Source organism: Bombyx mori, chromosome 8 (genome assembly GCF_030269925.1).
Source record: "Bombyx mori chromosome 8, ASM3026992v2".
NCBI lineage: Eukaryota > Metazoa > Arthropoda > Insecta > Lepidoptera > Bombycidae > Bombyx > Bombyx mori.
In genome coordinates, this window is record NC_085114.1 from 2445814 (window position 1) to 2455407 (window position 9594).

The 9594-nt window shown below is 35.6% G+C and overlaps 1 long non-coding RNA gene across 1 annotated transcript; it reads left to right on the plus strand.

Moving 5' to 3' along the window:
- Positions 1 to 214: 214 nt before the first annotated feature.
- On the plus strand, positions 215 to 2497 carry LOC101745662 (uncharacterized). The gene is made up of 2 exons (XR_009973618.1): positions 215 to 780; positions 1889 to 2497. It is a non-coding gene; the product is annotated as an uncharacterized LOC101745662 (long non-coding RNA).
- Positions 2498 to 9594: the final 7097 nt, after the last annotated feature.

A 9594-nucleotide genomic window follows, 5' to 3' on the forward strand; every position in this document is an offset into this window, starting at 1 on the left:
CCTTACCAGCTATTTTAACCAGATCATCAGTCCACCTCATTGGTCGTCTGCCTCCGTTTATGATTGAGGGATTATTGGTGACACGGAGGCCTTTCCAGTTTCACCAGGACAGGTGGACGATCAAGGGCTCAGCCAGGAGGGGTGGGATTTGCTACCCGAGCTCCTCTAAAGGAGACCTAACAACTCAAGAGTAAAAGTATTTTGTCTAGCTGGAGTCAGAAACAATACACACTAAAAAAATCCTAGTATTTATTTAAAATAATTTCTTTAGATATGTCAGTTATTCGTTAGTACAAGTACCAGCTACGAGGCTTTGTTAAAACAGGATTAAAATAGTGTTTTTTTATTCGTACTGCAAAAAAATAGGGTAGCAATTTTATTACGTATTGTATCGGTTTTAGGTTTTTTAGGAACTTTTAAACGATAGGTACCTGGAATCTTTTCACGGGTCTTAAAAGCATATCTTTTTCAAATGAACTAATTAAGTAATGACGGTAGCGACGGAAAGTGTTAATGGCGAAAAATGTATTTCCTTTAACATCATTAAGTTATGAGCCATTTAGATTTGTATAAATGGGTGGGAATATTAAAATTAAAATCACAACGGCTTCGACTACTGCCTTGCTCGGAACTAGTGAAATAGTATTGATCAAAATGTCGATAATAGTTCAGTGTCTTTCCAGAATTGTGTATAATATTTTGAGAAAAACAATAGCCGCTCGTGAGCAAATGAAGATAAAGAACAAGAGAATAAAAACGTATAATGAAAGAGACGACAATGTAAGTTATAATGACAGTGAACATAGTTATAGTGAATTTGATTTTTTGTGTGAGTGATTGAGCTTAAGGCCTACCTGTTGTTAAGTGGTTACCGGAGTCCATAGACATCACTACGTGGATGCCGCCTCCCGCCTTGAGACATGAGGTCTAAATCTCAATTGTAAATTATAACAGCTGTCCCATCCTTCAAACCGAAACATATTACTGTTCCGTGGCAGAAATAGGCAAGGTGTTGGCAACTACCCGTATGGACTCACAAGACGTAATACCACCAGTACAAATATTCAATAGACTTAGACTGTAATCGAATATCATAACATTTTTAATACAATTCATACTCCGACCTCATGTTTCAAAATAGGTGGGGACATTCCCGTTGTGATATTTAAGGGCTCCTCCGGTAGCTACTTGAGGCCATTTGGACTATGACTCTAAGGCTTTTAATTGATTCTTGTACCGGCATTTCCTCCGAGAGCGACTCTACGAAAAATCTCCTTACCTATATGTGCTTAGTACAATATCTGGTATATCGTCGTTGTCAAACCAAAATCTGCTATGTGCACTTGTTGAGATTTTTACTTTTTGACCTTTTCGTATAGTTCACAGCCCTATCTACCGTATAAAAAAAACTGTACTGTCTCTATAGCTTTAATATTTATCTATAGCTTTCATTTGATATACTTCTTAAAAATTCACCTTCATATAAATGTTTATACGTTAATGTTTTTCCTCGTTAATTCAAAATAGAGTTTTTGCACATAGGAGATTTTGGTTTGACAGCGATGATATTATAGTTTGATTCGAATTGACAAATTAGAATTCCGAAACGACTTAACCCATGCATCAGCCCGCTGAGTTTCTCGCCGGATCTTCTCAGTGGGTCGCGATTCCGATCCGGTAGTAGATTCATTTGCGAAGCAATTGCTCTTGAGTGGTTAGGTCTCCTTCGGAGGAGCTCGGGCAGTTGTTAGCAAATCCCACCCCTCCCGGCTGAGCCTTTGCTCGCCCACCTGTCCTGGTGAAACTAGAACTGGCCTCCGGGCCACCAGTAATCTTTCAATCATAAATAAATTTCGAAACAAATACAAATGTGCATTCTCACAAATAGGTTCGCCGATGGCTGTGCGACTCTGAGACGGGAATGTCAGAACTGAAAGCGAGGGAAGAGAAGTGGACTGTACCGGTTGCGCCAGTACTGCAAAGTGGAATTACGATGGGACTGAATTGCGTAAAATTCGACAGAAACTTTAAAGTTGACAATATTCTGTTGGCTAATTACGTGATGCCACCGTTTAGCGTTTCTCCGTTAGCACCGATGAGTTGTTGAAAGCGTAAAACTGAATCCATTCTTGGCAGACAAGAACAATGTTTAGTTTATATACGTATTTCTAAGGAATCTCTTTACCTGAGAAACGTGTAATTTAATTGAAAAGGAATGTAAATAAAATGTAATCAGTATTTTACCTTAAAATTTACAAATTCTGAGACACTCGTCGGAACCATCTTCTACGGTATCATGTTCTATTTAAATCATATTTTATTCCTTGAAAAATTGTAATTGTTATAAAAATATTGTCAATTAATAATAATAAAAAAATGCTATGCAGCTTTTTTTGTAATTCGACGCATGTTTTCAATAGAAATTCTAGATGATACGGACAAAGGCTTAGGGGAAATTTGTAATATTTTTAATTTAAATAAAATAATCTGTTTTGCACTTTTTTGTTTTTTTTTTTTGTGGGGAAAATATTCAAAATATTATTTTGCACACAAACTATGTATAAATACTTCGGAGCTATCATTTCATGTTTTATTTATTCCGTGCCGAATTTCTTTTGGGCCCGGAGCCGAGACCCCTCACAAGAATCCCGTTTTATGAGGTACGTCTTATATTTAGAACAACCCTGAAGCTTTTTAGCAGTGTAGACAGGTTAACGCGCTCACGGACACAGCTTTCGAAGACCATATTATATATACATCATGGCCGGAATACAGCCCACCTTAAAACTTATGGTTTATATCTCAATTGCATCGTAATTATGAAAATCACAATTTCTTTACTGAGTTGATTTTTAATGCATAAAAATTAAGGAATAATCGTGGAATTCCAACGTGAATGTGAATGAAGAAATGTTAGTACCTGTCTGTTAGGTCCAAGTACTGGCATAGTCGCACAGATCGATTTTAGTATGTAGAAGCAGTAGTAGTGCTGCTTCAGTAACTGTATTGGGTAGGCACTGACACGAAGGATGGGTAGCACAGTGAGTATGAATATGTACTGCCCGCAGTTCACAAGATTATCGAAGTATCCCCGAACGTGTTTTGAATAACAATAAATGGATGATGGCCTAAAATTACGAGCGACAGCGATTTTTTTCATATTCGAAGGCGACTGCCCAAGTAGTGGCGGTAAGTAAGTCGCCACAAGTACACTGGGTATCTTATTCTTTATGCATTTTTTTTGGACCAGGGGCCGAACATCCCACGAGGTACCCACGCGTAGGGGGCGCACTGGGTGTATGGGACTGGACGGTTCGTAGATATAGGATAATGTTCGGTGCACTCCAATCAATGATTTGTTTTGCCTATCTATCAGTAGCTTCGAGACGCAATTCTGGCTTTACCCTGACTGGTGAGCGAGCTAACGAATTAGCCTAAAACAATTACTTACAAAAATGAATGTATCACTGGATCGAAACCGCGACTCACTGCGAAAATCCGGCGGCAAACTCAGTTAGCTGTGTCTGTTAAATTGCAAGTCGAACGCTTTCTCGCATTCGTCTCTAACTCGTCGTTAGCTAATTGACCAATGGTACTAGATGTTTTTTTTGATTGTTGATGTTTGAATGGATATTTTTTTAATGAAATTGGAAATTACTATTACCAAATGCTTATCACGAGATCATTAAGTAACAATACGATGGTATTAATAAATTCATCTTTTATCGTTATATTTCTGTATGATATGACCCCAATTTGTCGTGCCATGCGTATTATATTATATATTTTTTTAGTCTAGAAGACATAAATAATATTACACTCCAAAGTAGGAGAGAATTGATGAAGATCTCCGTATCTTTAAGTTACCAATGTGATAATACTGATTTTCTTGTAAAACAACGATTGAGGAAAATAAAATAAAGATTTTTATTAATAAATAAAGGATATTTAATTTAATTTACGCATTAAAAGACACGAATACGGTTAGTGCGTCCTAATTTCTAAAGTATTCAGACTTCCTCTTCAAACATTTCTTATTAAGACTTGCTATTTTAGCAGTCAAATGTGATTGCTTCCATTGTTACCTCTTTGTGGATCTTCGCTGCAGTCTGCTGTGAATCTACTTCCGTAAGATATTTATATTGTTATGTTATATAGTTTCTAAGGTATTCAGATTTCCTCTTCAAACATTGCTTATAAGACTGCCAATTTTAGCAGTCAAGTGTGATTTCTTTCTTTTGTTACCTCTTTGTGGATCTTCGCTGCAGACTGTTGTGAATCTACCTCCGTAAGATATTTATATTGTTATTTGATATAGTTTCTAAAGTATTCAGACTTCTTTTTCAAACATTGCTTATTAAGACTGGCGACCTTAACAGTCCAGTGTGATTGCTTCCATTGTTACCTCTTTGTAGATCTTCGCTGCAGACTGTTGTGAATCTACTTCCATAAGATATTTATAAGTTCTATATTTTGTAAGATATTCAGACTTCTTTTTCAAACATTGCTTATTAGGACTGGCAATTTTAGCAGTCATGTGTGACTCCTTCTACTGTTACCTCTTTGTAGATCGTCGCTGCAGACTGTTGTCAATCAACCTCCGTAAGATATTTATATTGTTATGTTGTATAGCTTCTATGGTATTCAGACTTCTTTTTGAAAAATTGCTTATTAAGACTGGCGACCTTAACAGTCCAGTGTGATTGCTTCCATTGTTACCTCTTTGTAGATCTTCGCTGCAGACTATTGTGAATCTACATCCATAATATATTTATATGTTCTATATTTTGTAAGGTATTCAGACTTCCTTTTCAAACATAGCTCATTAAGACTGGCAATTTTAGCAATCAAGTGTGACTTCTTTCTATTGTTACCTCTTTGTGGATCTACGCTGCAGGCTGTTGTGAATCTACTTCCGTAAGATATTTATATTGTTATATTGTATAGTTTCTAAGGTATTCAGACTTCCTCTTTAAACGTAGCTTATTAAAACTGGCCATTTTAGCAGTCAAGTGTGACTTCTTTCTTTTGTTACCTCTTTGTGGATCTTCGCTGCAGACTGTTGTGAATCTAATTCCGTAAGATATTGTTATGTTGTATAGTTAGTAAGGTAATCATACTTCTTTTTGAAAAATTGCTTATTAAGACTGGCCATTTTAGCAGTCAAGTGTGATTTCTTTCTTTATTTACCTCTTTGTGGATCTTCGCTGCAGACTGTTGTGAATCTACTTCCGTAAGATATTTATATTGTTATATTGTATAGTTTCTAAGGTATTCAGACTTCCTCTTTAAACGTAGCTTATTAAAACTGGCCATTTTAGCAGTCAAGTGTGACTTCTTTCTTTTGTTACCTCTTTGTGGATCTTCGCTGCAGACTGTTGTGAATCTAATTCCGTAAGATATTGTTATGTTGTATAGTTAGTAAGGTAATCATACTTCCTCTTCAAACATTGCTTATTAGGACTGGCAATTTTAGCAGTCAAGTGTGATTTCTTTCTATTGTTACCTCTTTGTGGATCTTTGCTGCAGACTGTCGTGAATCTAATTCCGTAAGATATTGTTTTTTTATATAGTTTCTAAGGTATTCAGACTTCTTTTTGAAAAATTGCTTATTAAGACTGGCGACCTTAACAGTCCAGTGTGATTGCTTCCATTGTTACCTCTTTTTAGATCTTCGCTGCAGACTGTTGTGAATCTACTTCCATAAGATATTTATATGTTCTATATTTTGTAAGATATTCAGACTTGTTTTTGAAAAATTGCTTATTAAGACTGGCGACCTTAACAGTTCAGTGTGATTGCTTCCATTGTTACCTCTTTGTAGATCTTCGCTGCAGACTGTTGTGAATCTACATCCATAAGATATTTATATATTCTATATTTTGTAAGATATTCAGACTTTTTTTTCAAACATTGCTTATTAGGACTGGCAATTTTAGCAGTCATGTGTGACTCCTTCTATTGTTACCTCTTTGTGGATCTTCGCTGCAGACTGTTGTCAATCAACCTCCGTAAGATATTTATATTGTTATGTTGTATAGTTTCTATGGTATTCAGACTTCTTTTTCAAACATTGCTTATTAAGACTGGCGATCTTAACAGTCCAGTGTGATGGCTTCCATTGTTACCTCTTTGTAGATCTTCGCTGCAGACTGTTGTGAATCTACCTCCGTAAGATATTTATATTGTTATATTGTATAGTTTCTAAGGTATTCAGACTTCCTCTTTAAACGTAGCTTATTAAAACTGGCCATTTTAGCAGTCAAGTGTGACTTCTTTCTTTTGTTACCTCTTTGTGGATCTTCGCTGCAGACTGTTGTGAATCTAATTCCGTAAGATATTGTTATGTTGTATAGTTAGTAAGGTAATCATACTTCTTTTTGAAAAATTGCTTATTAAGACTGGCGACCTTAACAGTTCAGTGTGATTGCTTCCATTGTTACCTCTTTGTAGATCTTCGCTGCAGACTGTTGTGAATCTAGATCCATAAGATATTTATATGTTCTATATTGTAAGATATTCAGACTTCTTTTTCAAACATTGCTTATTAGGACTGGCAATTTTAGCAGTCATGTGTGACTCCTTCTATTGTTTCCTCTTTGTGGATCTTCGCTGCAGACTGTTGTGAATCTACTTCCGTAAGATATTTATAAGTTCTATATTTTGTAAGATATTCAGACTTCTTATTCAAACATTGCTTATTAGGACTGGCAATTTTAGCAGTCATGTGTGACTCCTTCTATTGTTACCTCTTTGTGGATCTTCGCTGCAGACTGTTGTCAATCAACCTCCGTAAGATATTTATATTGTTATGTTGTATAGTTTCTATGGTATTCAGACTTCTTTTTGAAAAATTGCTTATTAAGACTGGCGACCTTAACAGTCCAGTGTGATTGCTTCCATTGTTACCTCTTTGTAGATCTTCGCTGCAGACTGTTGTGAATCTACTTCCATAAGATATTTATAAGTTCTATATTTTGTAAGATATTCAGACTTCTTTTTCAAACATTGCTTATTAGGACTGGCAATTTTAGCAGTCATGTGTGACTCCTTCTACTGTTACCTCTTTGTGGATCTTCGCTGCAGACTGTTGTCAATCAACCTCCGTAAGATATTTATATTGTTATGTTGTATAGTTTCTATGGTATTCAGACTTCTTTTTGAAAAATTGCTTATTAAGACTGGCGACCTTAACAGTCCAGTGTGATTGCTTCCATTGTTACCTCTTTGTAGATCTTCGCTGCAGACTGTTGTGAATCTACTTCCATAAGATATTTATAAGTTCTATATTTTGTAAGATATTCAGACTTTTTTTTCAAACATTGCTTATTAGGACTGGCAATTTTAGCAGTCATGTTGACTCCTTCTATTGTTACCTCTTTGTGGATCTTCGCTGCAGACTGTTGTGAATCAACCTCTGTAAGATATTTATATTGTTATGTTATATAGTTTCTAAAGTACTCAGATTTTTTTTCAAACATTGCTTATTAAGACTGGCGATCTTAACAGTCCAGTGTGATGGCTTCCATTGTTACCTCTTTGTGGATCTTCGCTGCAGACTGTTGTCAATCAACCTCCGTAAGATATTTATATTGTTATGTTGTATAGTTTCTATGGTATTCAGACTTCTTTTTCAAACATTGCTTATTAAGACTGGCGATCTTAACAGTCCAGTGTGATGGCTTCCATTGTTACCTCTTTGTAGATCTTCGCTGCAGACTGTTGTGAATCTAGATCCATAAGATATTTATATGTTCTATATTGTAAGATATTCAGACTTTTTTTTCAAACATTGCTTATTAGGACTGGCAATTTTAGCAGTCATGTTGACTCCTTCTATTGTTACCTCTTTGTGGATCTTCGCTGCAGACTGTTGTCAATCAACCTCTGTAAGATATTTATATTGTTATGTTATATAGTTTCTAAAGTACTCAGATTTTTTTTCAAACATTGCTTATTAAGACTGGCGATCTTAACAGTCCAGTGTGATGGCTTCCATTGTTACCTCTTTGTAGATCTTCGCTGCAGACTGTTGTGAATCTACCTCCGTAAGATATTTATATTGTTATTTGATATAGTTTCTAAAGCATTCAGACTTCTTTTTCAAACATTGCTTATTAAGACTGGCGACCTTAACAGTCCAGTGTGATTGCTTCCATTGTTACCTCTTTGTAGATCTTCGCTGCAGACTGTTGTGAATCTAGATCCATAAGATATTTATATGTTCTATATTGTAAGATATTCAGACTTCTTTTTCAAACATTGCTTATTAGGACTGGCAATTTTAGCAGTCATGTGTGACTCCTTCTATTGTTTCCTCTTTGTGGATCTTCGCTGCAGACTGTTGTGAATCTACTTCCGTAAGATATTTATAAGTTCTATATTTTGTAAGATATTCAGACTTCTTATTCAAACATTGCTTATTAGGACTGGCAATTTTAGCAGTCATGTGTGACTCCTTCTATTGTTACCTCTTTGTGGATCTTCGCTGCAGACTGTTGTCAATCAACCTCCGTAAGATATTTATATTGTTATGTTGTATAGTTTCTATGGTATTCAGACTTCTTTTTGAAAAATTGCTTATTAAGACTGGCGACCTTAACAGTCCAGTGTGATTGCTTCCATTGTTACCTCTTTGTAGATCTTCGCTGCAGACTGTTGTGAATCTACTTCCATAAGATATTTATATGTTCTATATTTTGTAAGATATTCAGACTTGTTTTTGAAAAATTGCTTATTAAGACTGGCGACCTTAACAGTTCAGTGTGATTGCTTCCATTGTTACCTCTTTGTAGATCTTCGCTGCAGACTGTTGTGAATCTACATCCATAAGATATTTATATATTCTATATTTTGTAAGATATTCAGACTTTTTTTTCAAACATTGCTTATTAGGACTGGCAATTTTAGCAGTCATGTGTGACTCCTTCTATTGTTACCTCTTTGTGGATCTTCGCTGCAGACTGTTGTCAATCAACCTCCGTAAGATATTTATATTGTTATGTTGTATAGTTTCTATGGTATTCAGACTTCTTTTTCAAACATTGCTTATTAAGACTGGCGATCTTAACAGTCCAGTGTGATGGCTTCCATTGTTACCTCTTTGTAGATCTTCGCTGCAGACTGTTGTGAATCTACCTCCGTAAGATATTTATATTGTTATATTGTATAGTTTCTAAGGTATTCAGACTTCCTCTTTAAACGTAGCTTATTAAAACTGGCCATTTTAGCAGTCAAGTGTGACTTCTTTCTTTTGTTACCTCTTTGTGGATCTTCGCTGCAGACTGTTGTGAATCTAATTCCGTAAGATATTGTTATGTTGTATAGTTAGTAAGGTAATCATACTTCTTTTTGAAAAATTGCTTATTAAGACTGGCGACCTTAACAGTCCAGTGTGATTGCTTCCATTGTTACCTCTTTGTAGATCTTCGCTGCAGACTGTTGTGAATCTAGATCCATAAGATATTTATATGTTCTATATTGTAAGATATTCAGACTTCTTTTTCAAACATTGCTTATTAGGACTGGCAATTTTAGCAGTCATGTGTGACTCCTTCTATTGTTTCCTCTTTGTGGATCTTCGCTGCAGACTGT